At 41.6% G+C, this 13,587-nt stretch overlaps 1 long non-coding RNA gene across 2 annotated transcripts in view; it reads right to left on the minus strand.

Annotated features, from left to right (window-relative positions):
• Nucleotides 1-629: 629 nt before the first annotated feature.
• The window catches only part of LOC102899197, a 146,462-nt gene continuing 133,504 nt past the window's right edge, over nt 630-13,587 (minus strand). For both annotated transcript variants that reach the window (XR_006599510.1, XR_006599511.1), the window contains one exon: nt 630-1,872. This is a non-coding gene — a long non-coding RNA (uncharacterized LOC102899197). The remainder of the gene's footprint in view (nt 1,873-13,587) is intronic.

A 13,587-nucleotide genomic window follows, 5' to 3' on the forward strand; every position in this document is an offset into this window, starting at 1 on the left:
ACCAGCAGGGTGAGTCGCCTGGCAGAATACTGCAGAATCGCTACGCAGTGATGAGGGCTGGTGGAGAGTGAGGTCACCAGGAATTTAGAGTGGCGATCATCCTAGTACAAAACGTGGTGTGTTATCGTTATTTACAGGCCTCCCTCAGCACATGTGCCTGACCGGCTGCAGCACCCACTAAATGTTGAACGATTGAATGGACCCGCTTTAAATGAGCCCTCCAGTCAAAGGGCCTCATCTCCTCCGCCAACCTAGTTTCATCAACTAAAACCACATGACAGCTATCTTGGGTCTCTCGCTGATATTTTTAGCCTCAAGAAATGTTGAGGTGAAAAATACGCTTTTGTACAAATTTATCAGAGGTTATAAAAATATATGCTTTGTAACACATATATGCATATTAAACAGTTTTCCAAAGACCACTGGGTAGGACAGGGCAGAGCTCACACTAACTCAGGTCACTTGATTCTCTTTCCATATACTGTGCTATGAGATATGCAGTGTGAAACTGCCAATGAGTTCCAGATGATTCCATAGGCCTTCAATATTTCTTTCTTTCTCTCTTTGCTTCCTTCCTTCCTTCCTCCCTTCCTTCCTCTCTTCCTTCCTCCCTCCCTCCCTCCCTTCATTTCTCCTCCCCGAGCATGGTAGACCTCTTGGAATCTTTTCTGACCTCCCTACTAAGCTGTCCCCCAGCTTCATTATGTTCAGCCCTCATTTGCACATGCTCTTGACACCTGGTGTTTGGTGGCAGAAATGGCTGATAAAATTCCACACTGATTAATTTCATGTTTAATCTAACTGATACTTCTGTAGCCTTTGCAAATAACCTTTTTGAACAAAAACTGCAACGGCTCATTCCAAAGCCGATCAAAGAGGTATGCATGACTCACAGCCACTAAATAAACATTGATGCCTGATGGCAGTAATATGGCTATTTATATTCAGAGCCTGATTTAACCAGTGGCATTCCTGTAATAAGATAATAAGCATGAGCTGTTTACTAGAAAAAAAGGAGAGTCTGTGGTGCTGGTGTTCAATAAAATCTCTTAACAGGCAAATGAGTCTCTGAAATTGGTTGGCAAATACATCCAGAATGAGATGTGCTAATTAGTTGCTGTTACTGATTTTCTAAAATAAAGAGTTTAAACTTAAATTAGCCCTGAAATTTAGTACAATAAAAATGCTGGATGTATGATATCATGTTGAAAATCTTATAGATTATGCCTAATATATGTCCAGCAATACAATTAAGAAAAAAGAACTCTGCACCTAAATCATTAGAATTTAAACAGAGACTAAGAAGAGGTTTTAAACGGAGAAAATTATAAGCACAGGTATTTGCATCTCAAGTTCGAGGGTTTTTTCTACTCAGAGAGCATCTGTAGGTGATCCTCTTGGCTATACTGGCAGAGAAATCTATTACCGCGAGCACTTTAATTTTTAAATAGAAAGAGCAAAGGAATGCAAGAATTATCCTAATAGCATTTGGATACCCTTTAAAAATAGATTAACCTATTCAGAACCAAGATCACAGAGATTCTAGGTAAGCACAGAGGAGACAATTGTCCGGATTCAGAAATAAATGATGAAAGCTTCAAGCTTTGAAGCCCCCCCACCCCAACACCTTCCAGCACTGTTTTTCCTCCACTTAAGTAAGAGCAGCGGGCACATGGTGCTTTGCTTCCTTTCTCCTTCTGCTATCACTCCATGCAGCCCCTTCCACGCTGCTCAGGATGCAGCTTCAAACCTCCATTTTCACTGCCTCCTTCACTGAGCCGGAAGGGTCTGCTTCTATCGGGACTTGGAGCCTCAACGAGTGAGATGATCTCAGGAGACGACCAAAGTATTTGTTTAAATCAAACATTGCATCTAAAAAAGATATGGTCACGTAACAAGAGGATTTAGGTTGTGTTTCCACTGTTGTTGTTGTTTCCCAAAAAGCCAACGTGAATTCAGGAAACTGTTGCTCGTATTTGGCAGGTTGAGATAACGTTTGTTTTCCCAGAGCTCACGGTCATTCCTTGAGAGCCAGCTAGATGGGCAGATGTGAGTGCTGCACCCCAGAGCAGTACTGGTCCTAAAGTTAGCAATGAGTTAATTCAATCATTTGGTTCCTATTTATCCATAGTTAAACAGACAAAGGTTGCTTATTTATTTGCTTTAACTAAGATGTTTAGTCTTTATCGGAGTAACTATAGTTGCCAGGGGTAACTGGTTATGTACATCTTTGTTTCCGTTTTACAGTGGGGCCCCCTGGCTCAGGTAGCAGTGTTTCCAGCTATTACTGAGACCTAAAATCATGGAGGATGGTGTCAGCCAGGCTAACACATAATTGAAATCATAAACAGAATTCTGAGTCGTGAAACCGGTGGTCTTGCCTATATTTTTCAAAACTATTAAAGTTCTCTCGAAACCAACTCTGGCTAGCTTAAGACCAAAGGGAATTTACTTGAAAGGATATTCATAACCTTACAAGATGTAAGACTGAACACCCACTCCTCAGAAGTCAAAAACCACACCAGTTCCAGAGACATGAAAACAAGAGTTTCTGGGCTCATTCTTCTATTTTTGTAGCCCAGCAACCAACACCTCCTGGTTCCTTTGTTTCTTTTTTTCAGATTCTATATTCTTAAACAAGAAAATCTGGTTGGTCCAGCGTGACTCACACAAATGACCTGAATAAATCAGTTATGACTAACAGAAGAGGGGGACAGGGTCGCATGGCATAGACATGGCTTCTGTGGAAGTCCCGAGAGACAGGAGGATGGTTGTCAGGTGGGCACCAAACCCGGTCCTCTACCAGTGCTCCTCCAAGTACCGGTCCGTAGTTTGATGTCAGCTCAAGAGGGGATAAAGAGCATGCATCAGAATGTAAGTCAGTGCACTGCTTACTTTATCAAGAAAGTCTGGCAATTAAAAAAACAAATGTCAGCTGAACTTAAAGCGTATACTCAGTGACATATTGTATTTACATTCTGATTCATTATTTCTTACCTCCTCTTGGATCAGTAGCAAAGACTTTACTGATAGGCAACTGCCTGCGGACCACTCCTGGAGGAGAAGTCTCTTCTCTTCAGTCGTTGTCTGACTTTATGGGATGGCACCGGAGTAATCAAGAACAGAGGCTTTGAAGTTACCTGGGTTTCAGTTCTTGCTATGCCTAGTACCTAAATGACCTGGGGTAAACAAATACACCTGGCCTCATTTTCCTAATCTGCATGGGAGATAACAATACTACCACATTAATGGGGATTCTTTCCATCGCAGGCAGCAGAAATTCAAATCATTAGGTTAAACCAGATGAAATTGTTCACATCTAATCTGAAAAAAATGGCAGTTTTATATGGTTCAAACCAATGATTTAAACAAAAAGAGATTTTATTGGTTTATGAAACTACAAAGCATAATAGTGGAGTAGGTACCATACACATCTGAATCTTTATATGAATATGATCTGTCTTTTCCAGCAACCAGAATCAGATCATATGGTATATGAAACTCTAACTGGCCCTACTGGTCATTCTCCCAACCCCCAGCCCAATCACTATCGAAAAAGACACAAAGTTTCATGATGGGCCAAGCTTGACACACTTGGGAGTAGTTGGGGGGGATTAGGATTAACAGATTGGCAGACCTGTCAGATACACCCTTTCTGTTTTTTTGGTCATAACCCTAATGCCTAGCACATAATAAGTGTCCCCAAATTAGGTAAACAAAATGATTAGGGAAGGGGGATTGTGTAGGCTCTCCAGTCTAAAGAAGAGGCAGAGGGGGCGCCTGGGTGGCTCAGTCGGTTAAGCAGCCGACATCAGCTCAGGTCATGATCTCGCGGTCCATGAGGGCTGTGAGTTCGAGCCCCGCGTCGGGCTCTGTGCTGACAGCTCAGAGCCTGGAGCCTGTTTCAGATTCTGTGTCTCCCTCTGTCTGACCCTCCCCTGTTCATGCTCTGTCTCTCTCTGTCTCAAAAATAAATAAATGTTAAAAAAAATTAAAAAAAAAATAAAGATGAGGCAGACAAAAGCAATTGAATTCCATAATAAATGCCTACATCATACGATTGTTGTAAAGATTAACTATGAACGTGGTACACATGGGGCAGGCCCTGACCCTTAATGGCACTTTTATCTATAGTATAGACCAGGTCAGGGTGGGAGCCCACATCTTCCATGCAGTGACTTGTACACAGGCACCCTGGTTTCTGGGTCGAAGGAATTAGCTTGTAAGTGAACTCATGAATAGACAATGAGAAATCTGGATCTACTATCTTCGTTTGGAAAATGTTCCTCATCCTATTGCAATTTTGATTTTGTCTGAAGTTTTCCTATGAATAACCAGACAAGAATGATACTAACAGCAGGACAAAAGCAAACAGGCACTAAATTACAACTGGAGGCATTTTAGTTAAAGACCTACATTAAGAAAACCTCCTAGAGTCTGGAAAACAAATCTTCCTCAGGGAAACTCAAAGAAAACAGGCTGGGTTTTTTTGTTTGTTTGTTTGTTTGTTTGTTTTTATTGTAATTCTTTCTGGTGGAAGAAAAGGGACAGGTGACTTTTCAGAACCCTAGCACAGTCGCCGGAAGCATTTGTCGGTCACATTCCAATCCAAGTGAGGGCAAGGGAAGGGGGATGGGAGCAGAAGATACAATCAGAATGTTTGCCTTGGCAGGGTCCACAGAGCTCCTCTAGTCTAACCCCCTATTTTACTGAAGGAGGAACTGAGGCCTGGAGGAATGAAGGGGCTTGCCTGAGGGTCACAGCTAGGCCCCTGGTAAGGGACAGAGCTGAGTCCAGATTTTTTTAGTCCACGTCCAGTATTCATCCTTCACACCACACCACAGGCAGTGGTGGCACAGCGTGAACCAATAGTGCCCCATCACCCATGACAGGTGGATGTTTTCCTAAGCATATAGGGAATGCAATATCTCAGTGAGAAACTAGTGAAGATCTTCTTGCAGTAAAGGGTCAAAAGATGGGGATTAATGTGCGCTGAGGAATAACCTGGCTCTTACTTTTGGTCACAAACCCCATGTAACTATACCTTTCCACCTGCCACCTGGAGAGAATCCAAAACGTGTACGATATTTCTTTCAAAAAGTGACATGTGTCAAGCAACCTGAGCAAATAACAAATTCAGTTATATAAAATGCAAGACACATGAATCTGACAAAGGATATCTGAGCCTCTTCTGAGTAGGAAAAATGTTTATTTAGGTGCCAAAATATTGATTTTGTGGGTTTAGGAGGAGGACAGGCAGGTCATTTCCAATCGGGACTAATCCAAAAGCTAAGACACATGCTCACTTGGAGGGCAAAAGCATCAAGTTCGTGGTGGACCATCAGTTACCCACCCAATAACAGTTCTCCTCTTCCTCACTGGCAGAGCTCCAGGACTGACAAAATGCCCAGTTTAAGTTTTTTTTATGACTATGTGAGATGTAAGTAAAAGACACTGAGGCTTTCTAGAAAGCCCCCTTTGAAGAGACTAACTCAGATGGCAGGCCCTTTTTCTTCCTCTCTATACCTTCTAGATGCTGATCAAATGGCTGGAGCTCTAGAAACCATGCTATAAACATGGGCTGAAGAGTCACGCCAGGGATTTTGGAATGGTGAGCTGCAAAGACCTTAGGTCCCCCCAAAATCTCATGGCACCACCACATCGGTCCTACACTGCCCACTTCTGGACATCTTTTTTTTTTTTTTTTTTTTTTTTTTTTTTTGAGAGAGAGAGTGAGAGCACATGTGCATGAGAGCATGGGAGGGGTGGGGGCAGGGGAGAGAGGGAGAGAGGGAGAGAGAGAGAACACATCTTAAGTAGGTTCCACGTCTAGCACTGAGCCCGAGGCAGGACTCCATCTCATGACCATGAGATCATGACCTGAGCTGAAATCAAGAGTTGGAGGCTTAACTGACTAAGCCATCTTATTCGATGAGAGGGGAATAAAGATCTGTCTTGCTTAAACCAATTTTCAGATCGTCCAAGTACAGTTCCCAACTTATACAGTCACACAGCATGATTGTGGCAAAGTAAGTTCTTTAGCCCCCTCTGTGTCTGTTTCTTCCTCTTTAAAATTGACTAAGAGTACTAACCAGATTTAACGAACATTTAATACAGTGTTTTAATATTCTGTTTACTGAAGCCCTGCAAAATTTTTGGAAATAGTCCAAAGGAGTGAGGGGGTAAATACATGGGTTTCTGAATGTCACCAATGTTCAATCGAAATAGTTCCTCTTTCATTTGATTTTTATATTCAGTTTCCAAGTAAGATTTTATCTGGATAGAGAAAAAAATAATTTAAAGGCAAAATAATTTGAAAATCACTGGCATGAAAAAACATTTAGTACTTCACATGTGAGAAGGACACTTGGGGCATATCACTGCTCCTGAGATGATACTTCTCCAAACTTGCCAATGAATCTGATGATGCCAGTTTCATGCTTCTTGAAACCAATATCCCATACTTGTAGACCAGTCTAAGGAGCAGTCTGGGGCCACCAAGCAGTACAAAATGCCCTGATCCATGCAAGAATAAAATCAGTCATCCCCAATACCTTCAAGCTGCATTCTAACTCCCTGAAGACTAATGAGCTGGAGAGCTGTGGGCAGCTGTGCTCTGAGGTGTTACATAAAGACTGGAGGAATCTAGGGAGCTGAGTCCTTAAGGAAGGTATTTTGTTACTCAGTGGCTGTTGTTACCTCCCATAGTCCAGACCTCTTTGATCCATCAGACTTAATATACTTATTTATTCAAGGGTTCGGTAGTCTTCCACATGGGAAAAAGTTCCTAACTGGTTTTTTTTTGTTTGTTTTTTGTTTTTGTTTTTTGTTTTTTTTTTTAGGAAGGGAAAGGGAGGAAAGGGAAGGAGGAAGAAGGAAAGAAACAGGAAAAGGGGAGGAAGGAAGGAAGGAAAGGAAGGGAAGGAAGGAAAGGGAAGGGGAGGGGAGGGGAGGGGAGGGGAGGGGAGGGGAGGGGAGGGGAGGCGAGGCGGGGCAAGGGAAGGGAAGGGAAGGGAAGGGAAGGGAAGGGAAGGGAAGGGAAGGGAAGGGAAGGGAGGAAGGCAAGGGAGGAAGGCAAGGGAGGAAGGCAAGGGAGGAAGGCAAGGGAGGAAGGAAGTCCATCTCTGGGCCTTTCACACAACTTTGACTTCTAATCAGGCTCTCTCTTGGCAGAATATCTCACCTGGGACCTGGGGAAAGAGCTAAAGTACAAAGATCTTGGGGTCTTGGAAATCAGCAACTGTCTGGTTGATGCCCCCACCCATCCACAGAAATCACTTCAGACCCTGAATCAAAAGTGATACACACAAGGCTCACTGATTATAGAGACTCCTATTCACACCATGCCACCTCAAATAATAAGCAGCAGCTGAGGGCTGAGAACCAGAGCCTGCTCAATCAGAGTCCCTGGAGCAATCCCAGACCCTGACTCCAAATTCTCCTTCCCAACTGACTCGATTTCAACTTTGACTTGCCAGCTAAGCTATAGCTGTCCTACTCAAGTCCTTGGCTCGATTTCTCTGAACATGATCATTGCCCATCTATTCCTCTCACTTTGTTGGAGTCATGTCCCATTACTGAGCCCCAGGCCTTTCATGAGCCCTGTTTTTACTTAACCCTTGCTCACTCTGCACACTATCTCCAGCCTACATATGTGCCCACTCAGACCACTCCAGCTGCCCAAATTTAGACTCTTCTGGAAATAGTCAATCTCTTTCTTTCTTTCTTTTTTCTTTTCTTTCTTTTTTTCTCATCTTTTCAAACATCTCCACACATTCAAATAGATCATTCAAATAACAGATATCCTATTTGCATTGCATCTCACCTCTTTCTTTTCCACCCCAAGTCCACCTTTGCAAATACATCCTTCTGAGTAGGTTTTTGAATGACGATGAGGGAAATAAAAGAGGAAAGAGGACATTAAAATTTAAGAGGAAAAATTTAGAGTAAGAAGAGGAGATGGAAGGTCTCTGTTTCCTATCAGATTCAGTGAGGCAGATGGAAGTGCTAAAATTTGTCTTTTGGCCCTCAGCATCTATTTCTGCCTGTTTCTATGCTCCCCTCTGCATCACAGGGGTTGGAAGGCTTAAAACCTTATTTTCCTGACTCCTTTTCTGCTAGGGTTAAAAAAACTTTTTTTTTTAATGTTTATTTAGTTTGAGAGAGAGGGAGAGACAGAGCATCAGCAGGGAGGGCAGAGAGAGAGGGAGACACAGAATCCAAAGCAGGCTCCAGGCTCTGAGCTGTCAGCACAGAGCCCAACGGCGGGGCTTGAACTCACGAACCTCGAGATCATGACCTGAGCTGAAGTTGGACGCTTAACTGACTGAGTCACCCAGGTGCCCCTCTGCTAGGGTTTTAGATATGATTTATCGTCTGCCATTAAAATGTACTCATGTGTTATCTGGCATGCAGAAGGGAAGTGGAGATCATTCTTTCTGGGACAGCAGTGACTGATGAGCCTGTTCCCACAAACACAAGCTTTTGCAGTGGCCAGACTCCATGTTATACTTTCTAATGACCAGACTCAAGGGTAATGAGCAGTTGTCATGCTAGCCACAGTTTCCTGACCTCTGGTTAATTGTAGAGAGTAGATGAAAGAGAGGAAGAAGTCTTACTGGATTCAGTAAAGTGGATCAAGCCCCATGCCCTCGGCAGGAAGAGCTCCAGCTACTTAACCTCTCTCTTCTCCCCACCCCACCCCCAAATAACTGAGACACTATTCCTTATAAATGAACTTTAATATAGATAGTATTGGAATAACTGCTATTTGCAGGATGCAAGTCTGGTTCAATGTTCAAAAGTCAATCCATGTAGTCAACCATATTAATGAAGAGGAAATTTCATGCGCCTGTATCAATTGATGCAGAAAAAACTTTTGATAAAAATTCAATACCTATTTGCAATTAAAAAAAAACTCTCAGAAAACTAGGAACAGCAGTTTGATAAAGAATGCCAACAAAAAACCTATAGCTAGCATTATTTCTAATTGTAAAAGACTGAATGTTTTTCCCCAAAGATCAGGTACAAGGTAAAGATGTCGGCAAAAATGTATGCTATCACCACTGCTGTTCCTGTGATCTAGCCAGCTTAATAAGGCAAGAAAAGAAAATAGAGGCATACAGATAAGACAAAAGAACTAAAAATGTCCCTATTTGCAGATGCCATCATGGTCTACATAGAAAATCCTAAGGAATCTTAAAAAAACGTTCTTCAAACTAGTAAGTTCAGCAAGATCGCAGATATAAGATCAACATACAAAAATCAGTTATAACAACAGAAAAATTAATTGCGCTTCTATATTCTTACAGTGAATTTGTGGAAACAAATTAAAAATACAGTACCATTTATAGCTACTCAAAAAAATATAGCAATGGAGTGATGGCTGTTCACAGGTCTCTTGGCTGCTAGAGAGCCCCATTCTGAGATAAGACACCTCTCCACCCTGACTCTAGTAAAGAGGTCAGGAAACCTTGAGTAAGAGTGGAGGTACTAATTTCGGGCAGTTAATTACATTCTTTCAGCATCCATCTCCCTGAAGTTTTCACTGGGCAAATCCTTCAGGAGGACATCCCCATTAGCTATTCATTTTTCTTTCGCACTGACTGGAGAATGAAGTGACTGTTGGCGGTGTCACACAACTCGTTGAAATTCACCCCTGGGTGAAGTGATCCTCAAATAATTACCAAATGTAGTTCAGGTAACTGAATTAGTGAATTACATTGGCTCCTTTGAGATGAAAGGCTCTTTAGGAATGTGAAATACTTTGGTTCTTTGTTATTAATAACCTGAACAATGAAAGACCCCAAAGTAGTATTCAATATGCTCCAGGAATGGGCTGACTAAAATTAGAGAATGCAATTGATTTTCATTTTCCATACTTTTCATTTTCTATCCTTTTCATTTCAGTAGTCAGGACTGAATACCACAAGTCATCAAATCCTCTCTGATGTTAATAAGGCATCAACTACAGAACTCTGAGAAGAGAAAAATTCAGCCAAAGTGTGGCAAGCAGGTGGTTCTCCTTTCTATGATTTATTACCATTTCCTCTCACTCACCCTGTTACAATACTCTGTGGGTGAAAACTTCCTACATCCTACCGGCTTTCATTCTCTTCTGCCTTAGTCTAATTTTCCAAAATTAAGGGTCTCAATTACTCTTCCACCCTTCAGGCAAACAATTGCACCCATGACTTGTGCCCAGCAAAGAAAAGTAGGATGCCCTCAGCTTAGTGCTCTGCCCTGGGTATGAAGAAGACAGAAGCATAGAGGCGAATCCCCGGCAGACAGCTTGACCTTGGGGCAGGAGGAATGGGAAGTGGTAGGGAGAGGGCTTAGGGCTGGCAAATGAAACCCCACCCTATCTGAGGTCGGTAGAGAGCTGCAGAAGGTGGAGATGCTGGGCCCTACTCCTGCTAGACAGGGGTGTCCCCCATTTACTGAATTAGATCTACAGTTCCTCATTTTCAGTTTTCATTTTTATTTTTTTTTAATTTTTTTTTTAATGTTTACTTATTTTTGAGAGACAGAGACACAGACAGAGCCCGAGCGGGGGAGGGCACAGAGAGAAGGAGGCAGAGGATCTGAAGCAGTCTCCAGGCCCTGACCTGTCAGCACAGAGCCTGATGGAGGGCTCAAACCCACAAGCCACAAGATCATGACCTGAACCGAAGTTGGACACCCAGCCAACTGAGCCACCCAGGCATCCCTCAGTTTTGGTTTTTAAAGCATTGAGGGCTTTTCTATTCCTCTTCCTTGCTTTCAAAATATCCTTTTTTTTTTAAGTTTATATACTTATTTTGAGAGATACAGAGAGCATAAACAGGGGAGGTGCAGAGAGAGAGAGGGAGAGAGAGAATCCCAAGCAGGCTCCATGCTCCGTGCACAGCCCAATGTGGGGCTTGATCTCACAACCTGAGCCAGTATCAAGAGTAGGACCCTTGACCGACTGAGCCACCCACGCACTGCTCAAAATATCTTTTTAAGTGTAATTTATTCGGTTTGGAATTGGAATAGGTAATACACTCACATCGTTCAGAAGTCAAAGGCATATAATTTTATACAGTGATGCCTCCCTTCCACACACATGCTCTAGCCTTCCAGTTCCTCTCCAGAGGCTTCAGTATCACTGATTTCCTACTTTTCCTTTCAGAAACATACAAGTAAACTTGCGCAAAGCACCTCCCACCATCTTCTGTTTACACAAATAGTAACTTACTATTCTGTTCCATTCCTTACTTTTACTTAGTATGTATCAGAGATCACACAAGTAACAAAGAGCTCCTCAATCCTCCTCCACGACAAGTAGTAACCCATTATATTAACATAGGACCATTTGTCTAACCACCGGTTATTTCTCTCCCGTTAGTGATCATTTCCACTATTTCCAATTTTTTGATGCTACAAATAACGCTGCAATGAATAATCTTGTTCAATAAGGGATTCCCATATCGAGGAATATGTCTGTAATTTAAAAGAATTGCTACTAATAGAATTAGTACAAATAATTCATATAATTTCTGAATCAAAGATTATACATATTTGTAATTTTGATAGATAACTTCTAAAGTGCCAGTCTATGTCACCTAACACAATATCCTTTATCCACGTTTGTATTGTGCTGTTGGTCTTTTTCTTACTGGTTATGTAGGAACAAGTTGCAGATATGTTTCCCAATTTGTCCATTGACTTTTGACACCACTTATGGTTGTTTTTGCATGCATAGTTTTAAAAACATGGTTGAATTTTTCAATCTTTTATTTTATATCTGCTATAATTTGTGTCATATTTTAAAAGGTTTTTTTCGGGGGTGCCTGGGTGGCTCAGTCAGTTAAGTATCTGACTTCAGCTCAGGTCATGATCTCTTGGTTTGTGAGTTCAAGCCCCGCGTCAGGCTCTGTCTTGACAGCTCAGAGCCTGGAGCCTGCTTCAGATTCTGTGTCTCCCTGTCTCTCTGCCCGTCCCCCACTCATGCTCTCTCTCTCTCTCTCTCTCTCTCTCTCTCTCTCTCTCAAAAATAAATAACCATTAAAAAAATTTTAAGTTTTCTTTGGTCATAAATTACAAGAATATAGTCCATATTTCCTTTCATATTTTTGTGATTTCACATTTTTATATTTAAAATCTTTGACCCATTCAGAATTTCTTTGGTAAAGTGTGAGGTATGGTTTCAAATTTATTTATGTATTTATTATTATAGCTGGCTACCATGTTGTCCAAACAGCATTGATAAAACATCTAGTTTTCCTCAGTGATTTGAAATGAGACTTTTATTATATGTTAAATCCCCCTATGTTTAGGGCTCTACTTCTCGATATTGATTCTGTTTCATTTCTCTCTTCATGAGCCAGTGGTATCCTATTTTAATTTTTTAGAATTTAACTATAATCAGCAAGGGAAAATAAAAGCAAAAGTGAACTACTGGGACCTCATCAAGGTAAAAAGCTTCTGCACAGCAAAGGAAACAATCAGCAAAACTAAAAGGCAACTAATGGAATGGGAGAAGATATTTGCAAATGACATATCAGATAAAGGGTTGGCATCTAAAATCTATAAATAACTTACCAAACCAATACCCCAAAAAACAAAAAATCCAGTGAAGAAATGGGCAGAAGATTTTTCCAAAGAAGATATCCAAATGACTAACAGACACATGAACAAATGCTCAATCAACATCACTCATCATCAGGAAAATACAAATCAAAACCATAATGAGATACCACCTCACACAGAATGGCTAAAATTAACAACTCAGGAAACAACAGATGTTGGTGAGGATGTGAAAAAGGGCAACCCTCTTACACTGTTGGTGGGAATGCAAACTGGTGCAGCCACTCTGGAGAAAAGTGTGGCGGCTCCTCAAAAAATTAAAAATAGAACTACCCTATGACCCAGCAATTACACTACTAGGAATTTATCCAAAGGATACAAAAATGCTGATTCAAAGGGGCACATGCACCCCAATGTTTACAGCAGCACTATCAACAGTAGCCAAATTATGGAAAGAGCCCAAATATCCACCAGCTGACGAATGGATTAAGAAGATGTGGTGTGTATGTGTGTGTGTATATATATATATATATATATACACACACACACACGTACACAATGGAATACTGCTCAGCAATGAAAAAGAATGAAATCTCACCATTTGCAACAACATGGATGGAACTGGAGGGTATGATGTTAAATGAAATAAGTTAGTCGGAGAAAGACAGATACCATATGATATCACTCATATGTGGAATTTGAGAAACTTAACAGATGAACATAAGGGAAGTGAAGGAAAAATAAGATAAAAACAGAGAGGGAGGGGCGCCTGGGTGGCACAGTCGGTTAAGCGTCCGACTTCAGCCAGGTCACAATCTCGCGGTCCGTGAGTTCGAGCCCCGCGTCAGGCTCTGGGCTGATGGCTCAGAGCCTGGAGCCTGTTTCAGATTCTGTGTCTCCCTCTCTCTCTGCCCCTCCCCCGTTCATGCTCTGTCTCTCTCTGTCCCAAAAATAAATAAACGTTGAAAAAAAAAATTTTTTTTTAATAAAATAAAATAAAAAAATAAAAAAAAAAACAGAGAGGGAGGCAACCCAGAA

This window comes from Felis catus, chromosome B3, assembly GCF_018350175.1.
Source record: "Felis catus isolate Fca126 chromosome B3, F.catus_Fca126_mat1.0, whole genome shotgun sequence".
NCBI classification, from domain to species: Eukaryota; Metazoa; Chordata; class Mammalia; order Carnivora; family Felidae; genus Felis; species Felis catus.